General features: G+C 39.3%; 1 long non-coding RNA gene across 1 annotated transcript in view; it reads left to right on the top strand.

The window, feature by feature from the left end:
• Nucleotides 1–6,087: 6,087 nt before the first annotated feature.
• LOC118531394 (uncharacterized) overlaps nucleotides 6,088–18,692 on the top strand; it is a 75,618-nt gene continuing 63,013 nt past the window's right edge. Inside the window, exons 1-2 of the long non-coding RNA XR_013446723.1 lie at nucleotides 6,088–6,545; nucleotides 8,915–9,126. This is a non-coding gene — a long non-coding RNA (uncharacterized LOC118531394). The remainder of the gene's footprint in view (nucleotides 6,546–8,914; nucleotides 9,127–18,692) is intronic.

The following is an 18,692-nucleotide window of genomic DNA, read 5'->3' as shown; positions in this document are numbered from 1 at the left end:
CACTTGTTAAACAAATGTGTTGATTGTGAAGCCATGACACACAAGAGAGCACAGAGTGTGTTTAAGGTACCACAGTTATCCTGTTGTAAGTCAAGACTTATTGGCAAACTAGGGAGGCTAGAAAAGTAGCAATGTGGCCAACTGAGAAATGTACAACTGGAGAGGGCCTGTGAGAACATCTACTTCTACCCTCCTGTTTTATAGATGAAGAAACAAGAAGTACTAGAGAAACTTGGAAGGTCATAAGGATAACCAGACCTGGCCAGAAGTGAACCCAAACCTTCCACCAGCCAAACCAGTTCCTTTGCACCACCCCATGTGTAGTCTGGCACCACACCATGGCAGGTGGTTCTTATAAGCAATAACAAGTTTGAAGTATTTAAGCAGGACGGTGATATGATCAGATACTCATACACTTGAGAAAACTCCAAAAGCAGTGAGAAGAGACTGGAGAGAGAAAGACTGGTTAAAAAGCTTCTGCAGTCATCTAAGTCAGAGATAATGGGAGCCTGAACCAGAATTGTGATGACTGAAATAGAAAGGAAGTGATGGATTCAAGTGTCATTTCAAGGATGAAATCGCTGCAACTTGGTGATGAGAGAGCAAAAAATTACAGAAGATGATCAAGCTCCAGAGCCTGAGCGAAGGCAGATGCTACCCCATCACCTGAGAAAGGAAAGGGGGGCTGAATAAAAGACTTAGAGGGATAAAACAGTCAACTCTGTGTCCCCTTATGTTGCCGAATGGCACTCAGTCACTCAACAGAGGCTGCAACCTAAGTCTCTGCTCCAAGTTTCTGGCCCTTAGAGCATACATGCAAAGATCAGTGGTGAATGGGGGCCGAAACATCCCCGTTATTAATGATTGATGAAGAAAAACAAAAAGTAAGCTTTGGGGCACAGTACTGGAGATTTACCAAGAGAACTCTTACTTTTTTATTTTTCTTTGCTCTAAGTCAAGTGTTTGGGCAACAGGTAATATATCTACAGGGCAGAGCCTGAATCAACTTCCCAGTCAGCATCAAGGGCAGCTTCACAACCCAGATGAAGACAAGATAACAGAGGAGAAGCCTTCCCCAGAAGAGCCAACAAGGAAGGGGAGGTCTCCTGCCTGATTCTTCATTTTGAGGACAATAGCCGCACCCTCTCATAAATCATTATACGTGAGTATCAAACTCTGACCAAGCTGAATAACCAATCCTCCTCCTCAAAGGAGAGAGACAGGGAGAGAGGTGGAAGCGTCCTTCCCAGCGTGCCTCTGCAAAAGCAATACTTCCAACAGAGGAAAAGGAACAGAAAACTTCCTTGCTCCATTTCCTAAGTCAGAAATCTGGAAGTCACCTTCTTCTGCAACATTCCCTTCTCCCATAAGAGTCAAATAATCCTCAAGTACTCCTATCAATTCTATCTCTTGAATGCAACACAACTTGCCCATCCCCACTGACGGTTTCTTCGAATCTCCCCTAGATCAGTGCAGTAGAATCTCCTAAGTGATGTCTTAATCTCTGGCTTCACAACCTTCCATTTCATTCTGTACAATGCCAAAAAACACAAATGCAATGTAATCACATTCTGCTGACACTTAAAACTCTCCACATGCTCCCAGTCATTTGAATAACATCCAAATACTTGTTGGTATTGAATTTATTGCAAATATTTGCTGTCATGTCTTCCTATTCTACAAAATTTGGGATTCATTTATTGCAGGGACTTTTCCTAATTTATTTGTGTATTGCCAATGCCTAGTAATGCACCTCAGTGTTCAAAAATATATTTTGACCTGTACAAAACCCTTCTACATCTGGCCCTTCCCATTTCTCCAACTCTGGGTCCTGTCTGCCACAGCCCCATTGACCCCTGCTTAATTCTCATGCAAGCTCTAATTCCAGAGATACCTAACTATTTGCAGGTGCCTGAGTATTATCTTCTCTTTCCTCACATTTGTACCCTGTCTTTGCCCCCTTCTCTTTGTTCTTCTTTTCTACTTTGATATTATTTCCTACATATTACCTATATTCCCAACTATCAGCTCATACCCCCCTTTCTCCAAATAGCCTTTCCTAATCTTCATTCTTCCTTCTCATCACACCACTGAGCCCAGACTGAGTAGATGACTCTTCCAATATGCATAGCACTAACCCTGCATTTATCAAACTGCTTCATAATAGTGGTTCACTTTCTTCTTTCCACATAAATGCTAAGTTCCTTAATGGTTCACAGGTCTTCATCTCTGGAAGTAGGACTGAATGACACATACGCTGGGTAAATGACGAAAGAACAAAAGAACAAAAGAAAGGAAGGAATCGGAGGGGGGGAGAAAAAGCAAGCTCGATATTCTACATAATGAGTTTCATTAAGAAATGTCCAATAGATCCACAGGGTGGAGTGGACAGAAGGTTGAGCATCTATTCCTCTGTCTTCCTGCTAATTACTGTTTTACTAGACCTTCAGAAACAATTCAGTAACTAGAGGGTTCATTCTAAGTTGCATTTTAAGTTGTATGAAACAGTAAAAACAAACCTTTTAAGGAAAGCCATGTTTTATTAAATACTTAACTTTCTTCATTTTGGCTTAAGGCCTGTGGAATTAGGCAAGTCAGAAAACGTCTACTGCCCAATTAAAAGGTGCAACTATAAAAAGTTAAGTAAGGTCAAATTCAACTACATTTATTAAGTATTTGACAATTCCCTATACCACTGAAAAAGTATCACATCCCTTCAGTACATTGTCTGGTTGCTGCCTCCTCTCTGGGCAACTGCATTTCATAATCATGGTCACAATCATGAAAGACAACATTCCAAAAATTAAACTATAGTCTATTTTTTCTCTGATGAAAGTCAAGGTTCCTTCAAAAAATTCTTACAGGAAAAAACAAGAACACACGAAATACTTCAAAAAAATCACTGTAGTTAAATAAGGTAAAGCTGGAGGAAGAGTTTATGGTCATACCATATCATCTCTAGAGTGCTAGATGATAAATAAGTTTTAAGAAAACAAGAAGCTTTGTTCTGCAACGTTCAGCTGTTAGCACTTTTGCTTCTTTGGAGAAGAAAGCAGAACAAAGACAATTAAAGTTCCTCCCAGTGATAGCAAATATGTAACTGCTGACACTTCCACTCAGCATCTTGTCTGTTTTCATTTTCCTGACAAACCTATTTGAGGAGGGTTCTTCATTCAGTCAATAAATGTTTATTGTGTGCCTATTATATGAACACAATGGTTAACGAAATGCATTCCTTGCCCTGAAGCTTTAGCAGGTAAATTAAAGAAACCAAAGACAAAATCAAGGTGTGATAAGAGCTAAATTGAAGAGGCAGGTGGAGAGATAAAATAATCTAATCTGGGGAAGGGGGTTTTAGTAAGGACTTCCCGGTGAAGGTCATTGCTAAACTGAGTTAATTAAGCAAAGGAGGGTGGTGGAGCCACGGGGAAAAGAAATCAGAGGACAGAGAGATTTTCCTATCTGAGGGAACAGCATCTGCAAAAGAAAGGAAAAGCATATTTTGAAGAGATTTACAAACATATCAATTCTCTTGTAATACTGTGATAGAGAAGAGATAGGAGAGGAGTCTGAAAAGATAAACAGGATTATGAAAATTCTGATAGGGCAAGTGAAGGAGTCGGATTTTATCCTAAGGACTGTGGGTTACACTGAAAAGTTTTCATCACGTAGTTTGGATTTTAGAAAGACCATATAGGCTATTAGTGTAGAAAAAGATAAGACTTGAGATGGTTTGGAGATTGTTCTGATAACCTAGGTAAGAGGCAGTGATGGCCTAACTCAAGAAAGCAGTAATGATGTGGAAAGACCTGGATAAATTGGAATGGTATCAAGGAGAAAAAAGCTGTAACAGGACTCGATATGTAGGTGTGGGAATTTAAAAAGGAAGAAATTGCCCTCCAGGTTCCTTATACCCTGTCTCTCTTTTTTTTCTACATGATCTATGGAACCTAAGCACTAATGGTGGTCACACATCCTATGAAGTCACCCAAGGCAGCTGTGTGGGCTACATCTAGTTATTTCTATTGATGGGCTAAGAATACTGGTAGAAGAAACAAAATTTTTTATCCAATTCGTAGGTATCTTTTCATTGGTTTAGGAAAATGGAATGTTCAACACTACACCTAGGAAGCTGAATGAAAAATATCTGAAAAGATAAGAATACTAATAACTGAGGGGCACCTGGGTGGCTCAGTAGGTTGGGTGGCTGACTCTTGATTTTGGCTCAGGTCATAATCTCAGGGTCCTGGGATCAAGGCCTGAGTCGGGCTCCTCGATGGCAGGGAGGCCCCTAGAGGATTCTCTCTCCATCTCCCTCTGCCCCTCCCCGCCCCCCAGGCCCATGAGTGTGTGCTCTCTTTCTCTCTCAAAATACATAAAGAAATCTTAAAAAGAAAAAAAAAAAGAACTGAGATTTGCGATTATTATTATTCCCCATATAAGTTACTAATAGTTTATAAGCCAGCCATACATGCCTCAGTGAATCTGATGTGATGTGTTTCTGAATTTAGTGTTGCTATTTCTGCTCAAAACAAAAAGTTTCTATAATTCTTATTTCATATATAAGTTCTTTGGACCTATAATTCAGACAAACTTCAAGGCTAATCATAAGCCTTTAGGGTTTTTTCCTCCAAAATCTGAGAATAAATTTAAATTTTTCTCACATTTGCATGAAATCTATATGGAAAGTATGGTTCCCTACTAAGAGACTTCTCACCCAAAGATAAATGTAAGCAAATTTCAAAATGTCCCAAGCATTATCCAGTCTCCTTTTTACTACATCAACTATGAAACAAACAACAACAAAAAACATAGGAAAAAAGTACTTTGTGCCTTGAGCAAACAAAGAGGAATAACAGTGAAAATCTAAACATACCACCTTTATTATGCTAAGTGAAATGAGTCGGAGAAAAACAAATATATGATTTCACTTATATGTGGAATCTAAAAAACAACACGAAAGAACAAACAAATCAGAAACAGTCATAAATACAGAGAACCATGATGGTTGCCAGAGGGGAGGGACTGGGAGGTGGGCAAAATAGCTTAAAGAGATTAAGAAGCACAAACTTCCAGCTATGAAAGAAATAAGTCACAGGGATGTAAAGCACAGCATAGGAAATATAGTCAACAATATTGTAATACCTTTGTATGATGACAGAGGGTAACTAGACTTACCTTGGTGAGCACTGCATAATGTACGGGACTGTTGAATCACTATGTTGTATACTTACCACTAATATTATATTGTATACCAACTATGTTTCAATTTCAAATAAATTAATTTTTAAAAATATAAACAAAATCAAAAATAAAACAAACATACCACCCTGATAGTCTCCTTTAAGGAAATAAAAGTAACGCAGACTTCTGATAAGGTATAAATGCCATGGGGTACTAAAAATATCAGTTACAGAACAAGAAGGGAGAAGAGACAAAGGGAGTTGTTCATAAAGAAAAATCTTCCCCAAACCCCACATAACAAACTAACCTGCATAATACTCAAAGAACTTTATTTTCATACGGCCCTTTCTCTGAATGATCAAAAGTACTAATCCAGTAAATGCATGTTAATAGGTTTGAGTCTGGGAGAAACAATATTCTACATTACAACCCTTGGCTATAGTCTGGCAAACAGATGAGCAAACCAGAAAACTCTCCAACCATTACATCAGAACTGTACAATAAACACCAGGAGGATTTTAAGTTTCTCTGACCAGTATTCATTGGCATCACATCCCTAAAGAAAGAAACTGGCTTAAATTTTTGAGGTAAAACTTTGTTAAAACAAAACGAAACGCTATTTTTAGAGCGGTTAGAAATTAAACACCTACCTTGACCTAGCCCCCTACCTTGTTAGAATATTAAGGGCCCATGTGAATGTGACCTTATGTGGAAAAAGCATCTTCGCAGATTGATTAAGCGAAAGATCCTGAGAAGGGAAGATGTTCCTGGGTTAGCAGGGCAGGTCCTAACTGCAATCACAAACGTCTTTGTAGAGAAAGGCGGCAAGAGACTTGATACAGAAGAGGGGAAGGTGAAGTGGCCCCAGAGGCAGAGGAAGCGGGGATGAGGCCACGAGCCAACGAACCCCTGCGTCTCGTCTCGAGACGCTGGAAGAGGCAAGGAACAGCGGCTCCCCTAGGGCCTGCAAAGGGAGCCCGCCCTGCCGACATCTTGCTTTCAGCCCCGTGATCCCGACTTGGGACTTCCGACCTGCAGAACTGTGAGAGAATGCATTTCTCCTATTTGAAGCCATCAAGTTTGGGATGCCTTATTACAGCAGCCACGGGAAGGTCCCACAGAGGCCGTGGGTTATGTAGAGCCCGGGAGGGAGACAAGCCTCATCGCTCACTCTGCCACTCGCAGGTCTCCGACGCAACGCGCATGCGCCTTGGGCGCGTAACCTCATTAAGGAGGCTGAACTTTCACGGCTTTCGCTGCAGACAGTTCCCTGGGTGCCCTCAGGTCAGAGGAAACCGAAACTTCCCTCCCCAGTGACACACGGAACGGCCAGCCCGGCTCTGGAGCGGAGTCGGCAGTGGGTAAGAGACTGCATCCCTTTCAGGACAATTAACGGCTGCCAGTCGCAGCTGAAACCATTCTGGGAGCACGTCCGTGGGGATGACTCACGGGTTAGGAGAAATCAGACAGCCAAGTGTGGAGCGATGGGAAGGCTTCCAGAGAGGATACGCTTCTCTCAGGCCCGGGGTTCAGAAGCAATGTGACTTCGGGCAAGTTGCTAACCTACTTCGCAACAGTGTCATAGGGCAGCTTTGCAATTAATTTGTATATGCCCTTTGGCCCACAGAAAATCCTTTCAGCCTGTGAGATTTGTATCTCCCAGAGCTACTGATTTGCATACCAAGGAAACAAGCATCTGCCTGCAGTAAGTACAAATGCGGAGTTCTCTTAAAAACACATATTCCCTGCAAGGTCCAAATAAAATGAAAGACAGGAAGAGGGAGACTTAACATTCGCTTTGGTCCCACTGACTAAACCCTATTTGACATATTCTGATTCTGTTTAGCAAACAGATATGGGTAAACATTTATTTCCTTGGTCTCTGAGGCGGTTGGCAAATTGCGTTCAGATGCTTTCGGATCTTCAGGAAAAGGGCACTGTATAAATCCAGGGAACTATTATGTGAGAGAGACAGAGCCTTTATCTCCTGGTCTTAATAAAGAACTAAGCATAAGGCCTATCAGACTTCTAGTTCAGACACCAAATTGACCCCTCTGGGAGCTGGGAAAGTCTCAATCTCCTTCCTGCCTTATATGGCAGTGGTAATAAAAGAGCATACACCGAGGATTAACTAAAGTTCACATACTGCCTTGAAGAGAAAAGTCTTGATTTAAGTGCTGAAAATTTATATTAGTGGGAGGGGAAAGACTGGAGAATGGCAAAAGGGATGGAAAGTTACAGAAAGTTATAATGAGAAATATAAATTGAAGCAGGTCTAAGAGAAAGATGAGAGATCAGATGCAAGAAGGTGGGGGGTAGGAAAAGTGGCCAAAAAAGAAAGACTTTTCCTCCATCTGTGTTGGCTTAGGCATGTTCTTCAAGTCCTAAAGGGAAGTATATCCTTTAGCAACAAAAGAATAATGATTCCAAGTGGAGAAAAGGCAGCAGGAGAATACGAGGGCGTGACAGAAGAAAAAAAGAGGGCAAAGAACAAAAAGGTTAAGAGAGGGTAAGGGAAATAATAAGACAATAGAGAATGAAATTCATAGCATCTATAACAGGATCTAGAAGAGCCCTTTCGTCCCCAATACATAACTCCTAACATAAAATACACTGACCACCCAAGCAGTATTTGCACACACACACGCAAACAATTTGGCAGAATTCCGTTAAAAAGTTGAATAGAATTAAATTGGTTTCCAGGCTTCTATAATCAAGCAAATGGTTAGGTTTTTTGTTTATCTGTGTGTTTGTTTTTTAATCTAAATTGTCTAAGCTTTACACAGATGTAGCTGACAATAAAGCCTACAAAAGGTAACATTTTTAAATTCACCTAAATTGTGAGAGGCAAAGGTATTATATACCTCATTTTGTCTTTGTGCTAGACAATTCCAAAACCCATCTCATGGTTTTATAAAAAACCTTGGCCAAAATCCATCAGATAATAGTCACATCTCTCTTTGTGATGGGAGGCATAATGGGGAGCAGAGAGGGAAGGTGACAAAATTGTACTGTTCCACAGTCCAAAGGAAAGACAAAATGTCCCCAGCTCCTGTATGAGCAGATCTCAGATTACATATCCGCTCTGCCATGCTCTGATTTTTCAGTAGTACTCAGTTCTTTTACCGTGTCCCAAATGGATGATTGAACTGTATCATCTGTATAGCATTTTAAGATATAATGATCTTATTTTTCCAACAGCATCATTCATTTATTGGACAAAAGAATTGGGTAGGATCCAGTTAAGGAATAGAAAGCAGGCCAGTTATTTCAACAAAAGGAATTTATACAAATAATGATCAATTAGGTATTACAAAACCAAAAACGTGGAGGCATCACAGGTAGTTAAGCCCTCCTCTAGGCCTGGAAAATGAGGGGAGATGTTAGGAATGTTAAACTGCGTTGAGCCGCATGGTCAAACATGGTAGCCACCAGCCATATTTGGTTTTGAGCAACTTAAAATGCCCCTGGTCCAAATTGAGGTGCACCAAAAGTATAAAATACACACCAGATTTCAAAGACTAAGTATGAAAAAAGGAAGGTAAAATATCCCATTAATAATTTTTGTATTGATTATGTGTTGAGATGACAATATTTAGGGGTACACTGGGTTAAGTAACATGTTTATTTTACTTTTTTTTTTTTTTTTGCTTTTTTGATGTAACCACTTGAACTTAAAATTTTATATGTGACTTGCATTTTCTTTCTATTGGATGGTGCTGGCTGACAGGTCTAGAACAAGGACCCCGTAAAGCTGGGACTCAGTCTTTTGAGAAGGGTACTGCAGGACGATATTGGTATATCTGAGAGAAGATGCTGGGCCTGGTTCAGGCTGTGTGAAATCTGCAAACTGGAGCCAATTGTCATGAATCAACCGTCCCCGCCAAAGCAATGCTACTGCAGTGCTGCTGACAGGAGCACCAGAAAAACAAGGAGGAAGAGGTAGGTCTTTTCCTTCCCCACTCCTTGCAATTTTCCTCCATTGCCCCCAGTTGGCAGAGCCTAAGGCATAACTGGCAGACCCAACTCTAAGGGAGAAATGGGATTTGCAGGGTCCCAGCCCCAGCTGGACAAAGCAGAATATGGAAAGATGAGTTTGATGTTGAGAGGTGAGTAGCTTCATCACCAGCACAACGAAGAGTCATTGTCTGTCAGGCATGGTTTTAGATATCAGGGGCACAAGCATGAACCAAAGTCCCTGTCCTCATACAGCTTGCATTCTAGTGAGACAAGACAGACAATAAACAAATACATAAACAAGATGATTTCAGAGAGTGATAAGGGTTATGAAATTAAGAACACAAGGTCATACATAAGAAGGTGACAAGATGAGAGGTTGAGGTTAGGTACTGCTTTTGATAATGAGGTCAGGAAATGCCTCTCAAAGAAGATGACATTTGAACTAAGATCTGGAAGGATGGAGAGGGGAGGAGAAGGAAGAGGAAGCATTCCAAGGCAGAAGGAATAAAACATGGAAAATCTCTGATAAGAGAATGGTCTGGGATCATAGCTGACACATAATCGTCAGGAGGAAAGATCCAAGGCAGAAGGAATAAAACATGGAAAATCTCTGATAAGAGAATGGTCTGGGATCATAGCTGACACATAATCGTCAGGAGGAAAGATGACAAGAGATGATTGGGACTGGTTACGCAGGGTCCCTGCAAATCATGGTAAGTAATACGGATTTGAACTTAATTGCTATGGAACCACTGTAGGATTTTAAGCCGGAGATGGTATGATTTGATTTACATTTGTAAAAGGTCATTCTGGCTGTTGTGCAGAGGAATAGACTCTAGGGGGACAAGCATATGAGGGAGACCAGGAGGCTACTGCAGCAGTAGGGTAAAAGATGAGGATGCCTGGGATTGTGGTTGAAACAGTGGAGATGGTGAGAAGTGACTGTATTCAAGATAAGAGCTGCAGGATGAGCCAACAGTACCCGTTAAGATTAGGATGCTTCATGTAATTCATTTGAGTAAATTTTCCAAATATCTAGCACACTCTCAACACCAAAATTGTTTTAAAATATTCTTGTTATTTTTCATGGAAATAATTGAAAATTATACAAAACATTCCTTGATCTTCTATGGAAAATCCCAACCAAATTTATGAACTGCTATTTCGACTCAGGGTCCTATTCTCCATTTTTGTCTGCCATCTGACACATTCTCTGTCAATTTCTTGAGTTCCTCAACTCCAATTACTTTCACTCCATATGTTAAAGCTCTGCTTATTTTGAGGCAAATCTTAATTAGGATGAAAAGGGTGATTTTCCAGATAATCTAATCCAGGCATTGACTATGCCGTTTAGGTGGCAGCCGCACCTGCCAGGCTCAGGTCAGCATCTGCTGTCCCAGCCTGTCCATAAAGCCTGTGCTTACCAAGGCCCACATCTAACCAAAATTATCCTTGCTTCTGAGACATCAGCCATATTTAGCCACTGTGATTCACCAAGGTCAAAATCAACATGATCCCTCCTTATCAAAGCCAAATAACCAGTCATTTAGAAAATCTTATCTCCATATTATTTTGAGTCCCAATTTCTAGCCCTTGTCTATTTTTCAGTGTTCCTAGCCAACCTGTAAAGATGTTGCAGTTTTAAGGGTTCAATAAAATGATCTTCCTTTCTTCCTTTCCCAAGTGCTGAATGGGATTCTGAACTAGAAATCAAATTATCATTTACTGATGGATCTAAACTAGAGACTATGGCTTGGATTTAAGGCCAAATGGCTTTCCTTTTTTATTTTTATTTTTTTTAAGATTTTATTTATTTGAGGGAAAGAGAGTGAGTGAGAGAGAGAGAGCATAAGCGGGGGGTGGGTGGAGAGAGGCAGAGGGAGAAGCTGACTCCCTGCTGAGCAGGAAGCCCGATGTGGGGCTTGATCCCAGGACCCTGGGATCATGACCTGAGCCAAAGTCAGACGCTTAACCAAATGAGCCACCCAGGTGCCCCCCAAATGGCTTTCCTAATATATCTTTTTGAACTACACCGAACCCACCAAACTATAAACCTACCACCTCCACTGGAATGGTGAAGGTGCAATCAGATTAGAGTGGGATGAAGAACAAGCAGAAGGCAAAGAAGCAGAGATAGAAAATAAAACTTGATCATTCACAAAGTTGGGCTCTGAAGACAAATGAAGAATGACACAATAGCTGAAGGAGATGTCAAATCCATGGAAGGTTAGATTTTAAGATGGAAAGTAATGGGACATGTTTACATGTGCGTGGAAATAATGAAGGTAAAGGGGAGAGATTGAGGATGTAGGAAATTGGATGTGTATCAGTAAAGGTGACTGGGAGTCAGTGGATAGGATTCGAAGCCTCAGTGGAAATACAGGCCGCCATAGTAACAGGTGGGAACATAACAGAGTTGGGGGTAAAGGAACTTAGGTTTCTCGATTTAGTTGTGGGCAGATGGAGTTTTCATTCTATGTTTTCTATTTTCTGAATGAAAAATGAAGTGAAGTATTCAGCTAAGAATGAGAGGGTGGGAGGTGTGAAAAGAGAGAACGCTTGAAATTAAAATCTTGCTGGGAAGCAAAGTTACTGAGGAAAAAAATTCTGAGTACTACTGAAGGTCCATTTGAGATGCGTTAATTTAACATGAAAGCAGTCAGCCCAGTCATGTCACTTTCTCTAGCAATATGCAGATACTCAAGGATATCCAAGGAAAAGCTAGGTATGTGGTTTCAAGTCAATAGGGATTATCGCTGGCTCAAGATGGAGGAGAAATAGAGGGCCAAAGGAATTGAGGGCATTTGCAAGAGCATGATTATATTAATTTATTCAATAATAATCCTCGAACTCCCAATATATGTCAAGAACTAGTCAAAAAGTCCCGGCTAAATGATAGGGAGATGTAGGTGCAGGCCACTATCTAGGGATTCCACCAGAACTAGGTGCAGATTTTCTATTTAACTCATCCTTCTTTTTCTTCTCTTGTCATCCTTCTTGGAAAAAACAAAAAACAAAAAAAATTGGTGACATGTATTTAATATTTACCATGTGTCAGGTACTACGCTAGGCCTTTTTTTAAAAACATGATCTTACTGCTCCTTATGTGAATGCTATGAGGAAGTTACTATTATTAGCCCTACTTGCAGATGAGGAAAAAGAATATGAAGCTATTGAGCAACCTCAAAATATCACCTTCAAAACTACTGGCTTTAGAGCCCCTTGCTTCTACAGGTTAAGTCTTTGTCACTTGGGGAAAAAAATAAAGCATTTTCAATTAAAATATTTTAAATTTCCCATTTTCACTTCAATGCATAAGCAACCAGTTTTTTATTTGAAGATTCTTTGGAAGAAGAGCTTTAAACTCTTCTATAAACTTGAGTGAAATTATTATTCCAAATTATTTAATTTTGTAAATTGAACAGTCTTGACTATGCAAGTAATTATTTTAAAACTCTGCAAACAGGTAAACAGCTACTCTGTTCTTCCTTCCCAAACTCTCTTGCGGGTGACACACGCTGAAGAAAATACTTACGCTTTACCTAACATTTTCTGTTTAAGAGAAGTAATCTGAATTTCTAAATTTGGGCCTGGAGAATAAACAGAAGTTTCCCTCCTTAACTCCTCTTCCTTCCTTGCTTGCTAATCAAACTAAGATAATTGTTCTACCCTAGAAAATGTCCAATGACTAACAGATACTATTGTGTTGGTTTTTTTTTCCTATGAGAGAAACTTAAAGAGGCAGCCCATCCTATTCATCAAAAATCACAAAATTAGCAAGGAATGAGAGAACTCAGGCTTTAAAGCAAGGGTTGTACAGAGGTGAAGGTCATTCACATTCTTAATGTGGAAAATTTGACGGGGAAATTGGGAGTGTTTCATTGTTCCCTTGTTATCTGGAAAAACATTCAATTTCTAAAGTTGAATCATGTAAAAAGTCCCTTCGACTATACTTATATTTTTCAAGACTATGTTATATTTGAATAAATTCAACTATCACTATCTGGAAAGACAAATCCAGGTCAGGCAAACATAAAAAATGAACCATGCTTCCTGAGCACTAAAACAGATTGGTCGTGCATGACATTTAGCCAGATTTGGTAATAGCTATCAATTGTTGAGAATTTACTACATTCTAAACCAGAGATTCTCATTCTTGGTTATGCATTAGAATCACTGGAGACATATTTTTTAAACTTTTTGTTTTGAATTAATTGTTGACTTACGGAAAAGTTGCAAAAATAATACAGAGAGTTCTCATATGTCCCTCACCTGCTTCCTATAACATTAACCCCTTACATGACCATTATACAATTATCAGAATCAAGAAACTAACATTAACGATACAATATTATTAAATAAATTATAGGTCCTATTAGAATTTTACCAGTTGTTCCACTAATTTCCTTTTTTAATTCAGGACTGCATTGAACTGGTATTTCTTCTTAGCCTTGTCCAATCTGTGATTTTTCCTCAGCCTTTTCTTGTCTTTCATAGCCTTGATCTTTTGAAGAGTGCTAATCCATTATTTTGGAGTTAATTTGAGTTTGTCTGATGTTTTTCTCATGATCAGAACAAAGTGATGCATTTTTGTAAGAATACCACAGAAGTGATATACCTTTCCTTCTCAATGCATCATATCAAGGAGTTCATAATGTTGATGTATTATTTTTGGTAATACCAGCTTTGATAACTTGGTTAGTCATATCTAACGGGTTTCTCCACTGTAAAGTTGTTATCTTTCCTTCAGTAGTTAATAAATATCTTGATACTTTGAAACCACACAAATCCTGTTTCTCATCAAACATTTACTCACTATTTTGACATCCATCAGTAGATCTTATCTACAACAATTATTGCTGTGGTCTCTGTCCAGAAATGAGTTTCTATTTCCCTATTTCCTTCAACATTTATTAATTGGAATTCCACGTGAGGTGTTTTTTTTTTTTAATGCTGATACCTAGGTCCCACCACAGACAAATTCAATGAAAATTTACTAAGCATATTATCCCTAGTTCACACAATATGGTTAAGAAGCAGATATTATTATTCCCATTGGAATACAAAGAAATTGATAATTGAAATGACATAGTAACATGTGTTTTTACAGCTGGTGAAGGCAAGACAGAAGCTCTGAGCTACCTATCTCTGAAATCTATCCTTGTTTCACTGCCCCAGCTTTCTTCCTTTTCAGTTCAGCTCATTATTCTTGATGTCAAACTTTGCCCCATTTAAAGCTTACTCTACTAACTGCAATCATCTGTAACTGCTACCTACATCAGTCCAGGGTTAGTTACATTTTTTTTTTTTTTCTCAAAACTTTTTGACATTCACCTTCCTAAAGAGTGAAGAATAGATGCCAACTGCATTTTGGCCTTCATATGGACAGTAGATCTTTGCAAAACAACATGAGAGTGAAAGAAAATGATATATCATATACATTTAGGTATTTAGGCTAATAGGCAACCTTTTTAAGGAAATATAATCCAAATGCTTTCTGAGGGAATAAAGCTCATCAGGTGTTGAGCATATGCATGTAGTGGTGAAGAGAAGTGGGGATTCGGAGCCAGGTAGAATTGAGTTAGAGTCCAGCAAACCACACAATGATCTTGAATATGTTCTTCTAACCTCTTTAAGGTTCAATTTCCTAATTGTTAAGTTGCAAATATTAATACCAACTACATAGACTCCTTGTGAGGATTCAATGAGCTTTAGCACAGGGGCACAAACAATAACTATGACCTTTAAAAAACCACTGTAACCAAATTGCCTAACACCTGACAAGAGATGAATACTTTAAAAAAAATTTTTTTTAAGATTTTATTTATTTGAGAGAGAGAGAGAGAGTGTGCACAAGTGGGGTGGGGCAGAGGGAGAGGGAGAAGCAGGATCCCCACCGAGCAGGAAGCCTGATGCGGGGCTCGATCCCAGGACCCTGGGATCAGACCTGAGCCAAAGGCAGATGCTTAACTGACTGAGCCACCCAGGCACCCTGAAATGAGTACTTTTTAAGTGAATTTTTGGGAAAAGGAGAGAGAGGTAATTTTGGAGGGTATGACCCTTAGAAGAGGTCCGATGACGTGGGTGTGTACAGGAGTTTTGGAACTGCCAGAGGGGTGCATAAGGACTCTGAGGGATAAAGGGATAAAGGTAGCTGGGGGGTGTGAACTATCACCTTGACTGATGTTCTTTGTGGAGACAACCATCAAGTAGGGAGCTAGATAAAAGGGTGGGCCAGCTGAAGAGTTGCGGAAGCTACCAATCTATAAATGGCAGGCAGCTCAAACATCACATGAAATGTAAAGAAAGAATATTTTCCCTAGAACATCTCTCAGGAAGAGTACTTTATGTGCATACCATGGAGATAAGAAGTTTTGTCCATTTCAGTCACTTCCATATTCCCAGTGCCTAGAACACTGCCTAGCAAATGGTAACTATTCAACAGAACCATTAGATTACAGGATAAATGAATGAATACAATGATAAATTCAAAAGACCAATTAAGAAACTTAGCTGCTTAAGAAAAAAAAATTAAGAAACTTAGGCCCTCTCTCTTGTTGAAAGGGGTAAATAGATTAGGGGGCAGGTCCGATTCTTTCAAGTCTATAGAAGGAAGCCTGGGCCCACCTACGGCTGCTCTCCTCATCTCCCTCTTCTTCATTAAGGGTGTCTCCTCTAAATAGTTGTTGAACAAATAAAGAATAATGATTTTTTTAAAAGGATGCCAAATTATAAACTTGCTGAGGAGCTCTATGAATCTGTTAGACCTTGGCTATATGTCACTGAAAATTATATCCGTACAAAGAAAAGAAGTCATTGCTTGTCCAACTATGAAAACGTGAAATAAGATGCCTATAGCAGAGATCGGAAGTTGCTTTTCTCCCTTTCATGCTTAATAAGAGAAGCCCGGGAAATGTGCCAAGCTGAAGAACTATATTTCCAAAGCACGTCTGTAAACAGAGGTGTCCCCTGAGATGTAAGAGTCCTCCAGGAGACCCTTTTGCCCCTTGCTCTTCTATTCCTGCCTGGAATGAAGATAGAATGGTTGGAGCTCTGAGAGTCAACTTAGTGATTTTGAGGATGATGAACAGAGGCTGAGTCTGATGATTTTCTGGAGCTGCCATACCAGCATCTGTCTCCAGACTTAATTTGTGTGGGAGAAAAACAAATTTCTATCTTGTTGAAGTGACTATAGTTAGGTCAGTAGCCAACACAATTTCCACAGTGTGCTCCATTAGATGACGTGTATGTATAGTTGCATCAGTAGAAGCTAACTGTGTGTACTTTGAAGAAAAAAGAAAATTCGAATTTTTAACTGGAATTCTTAGTAATTATTAACAGTGTAGAAGAATACGGTGTGCAATTTAAAGAAGTACTTCTTGTAAGAACACCGTTACCCACTGTGGAGTTGAACAGTTGAGCTGTACCATAGTAAGTGTTTTTGTCAATAATCGGCACATTTCAGTATGGAAAAGAATCATCAATCACCTAGTCCAATTACCCATTTGAGGCTCAACTCTTCTCCAGAATATTTAGGTAAGAAGTCATCCAGCTTATGCTTGGCTACATCAAGTGATGAATAACTCTCTACTTCCCACGCCAGCCCATTTTTATCTTTGGACAGTTCTAAAAGTTAGAATGTTGTTTCTTACACTGAGCTGAAAATCTGTTTTCCTCTAGCTTCTATCCACTCATCCTAGCTTTCATCTTCAGAGCCATATTCAGTACTTCCAATTTCTGTTCTAAATGACAAGCCTTCAATTATCACACTCCTCTTGAGACAGCTGCCCTTCTGGATTTTCATGCCAGGAAATCATGCTGATCATGTTTCTGAACATGTTGAGATCTACTTTCCCAGAATCTGGGGAATAGGTGTGACTGTACCTACTCTTTCCTTTCCTTGCTATCATATACCTTGAAAGAATACTGCCATGTCTCCCCCGGATGCATAACCTTCTATTCTGCCAAAAATGTTCTCTGAGTTACTCAAATACAAAGTCATCATTATTTCCAATTGCTTTCAGTAACTCTGGGAGATACGTTTTGAGACAAAACAGGTAAAGAACTTGTCAGATGTGGTACTACTAGCTGGATGAGCGTCTCTTTATACATCCCCAATATTTGAAATTCCCCTTTTTACAATATATTAGACCTGTGCAACATGTCTGACCTAAATCAGAAATAAGTCATTTATTTCTTACATCAGGCCAAATAACACTTAATACATCTTCACAATAATATCACACCTGTCCTTTCACCTTTCCTTCACACTCCAGCTATCTCTAGTAAATTTCTGCTCTTAGGATTTTGGATCTCTGAGTGTGCATAAGTGACATTGCAAATTTCTCTACTCAACAAAGTCTGTCTCTACTCAATTAGATCTATTCTCCCTTACCGTATTTCAAACAGACCCTGCTCACCAAACTTTGGTGACACTGGTGAGATATTTACCATCTGTGTTATGATATCTAATTTGCTAGGTTACCTGCTATAATCAAATATATTGAGTCCACAGGATGTACTGATAATAAAAATAAATGTAACCTGAAATAGTTGTTTTTAAAATTAAAAAAAAAAGAAATAGAAATTTAGCCAATAGCGAGGGCATTGTAAATTTAATCTGGAACTAATCTCTGGGTTTGACACCTAAGGGCAGACATCCTATAGGGAACTTCTGCCACTTTTCTCTGCTTCTACCACTGGTATTATGTCAAACAGGCAAAATGAAAATGGTCAGGAACTGCAGTTACCCCATACCAGGAGAACAGAAGTCATTTTTCAGGCTAGATTTTTAAGAGTATAAAGCCCAGTTCACAGTTTAAGAGAAACATAGTTTTCTATTCACAATCTGTCTTCCAGCCAACCTATTTTATTACCAATATCAGGAAGGTACAGAGATAAAATATAGTTTAAACTTCAAATCCCTCAAACCAAACTGTCAGGTAGGGGAGAGGTCAGATGATGACATGCTGGAAAAAAGGAAAGCTGATGATGACCGCAGTGGTGATATCAGTTTTTCACCTGATAAGTATGAATTGGGATGGGATCAGGAGAAGATGAGAGTTGGGTTATTTGAGGTTTATGCTGTTGATGTTAGAGACAGATGTGCCTAGAGAGGGTTAGGTACGTAGAAGACAAGGCAGTGCATACTCAGAATTGAGATAAAGCTTCCGCAAGCTCTGGGACTCATTTTCTCCCCTGCTGAATGCTATAAGAAATTGTTTTTGAATCATATGCGTCCTAAAAAAGTCGTTTCTTACGATCCCAGAAATTTGCTGTCCAAGGTATAGGAGGGAAGGGTGAGTTTGGTCTGTAAGTTTCCTCATGTTTGTCACTGGCTTTCACTTCAGCATGGATCGACTTTTTCTTCTCATGTTAAAAACAAACAAGCAAACAACAGCAACAAAACAGAAAAAGATATGTTAGAACATGTTAGTAAGATACTATTTGGAATTCTCATTCATATGGCATTTAAGAAATAATTGCTTAAATTATACAACTATTATATGGAGGATAACTTATTTTTATTATTAGCTTTGCGGGTCATT

The sequence above is a fragment of the Halichoerus grypus genome, chromosome 4 (genome assembly GCF_964656455.1).
Source record: "Halichoerus grypus chromosome 4, mHalGry1.hap1.1, whole genome shotgun sequence".
Taxonomy (NCBI): Eukaryota; Metazoa; Chordata; class Mammalia; order Carnivora; family Phocidae; genus Halichoerus; species Halichoerus grypus.
Note: the sequence above shows the minus strand (reverse complement) of the source record. Positions and strands in the feature narration are given on the sequence as shown.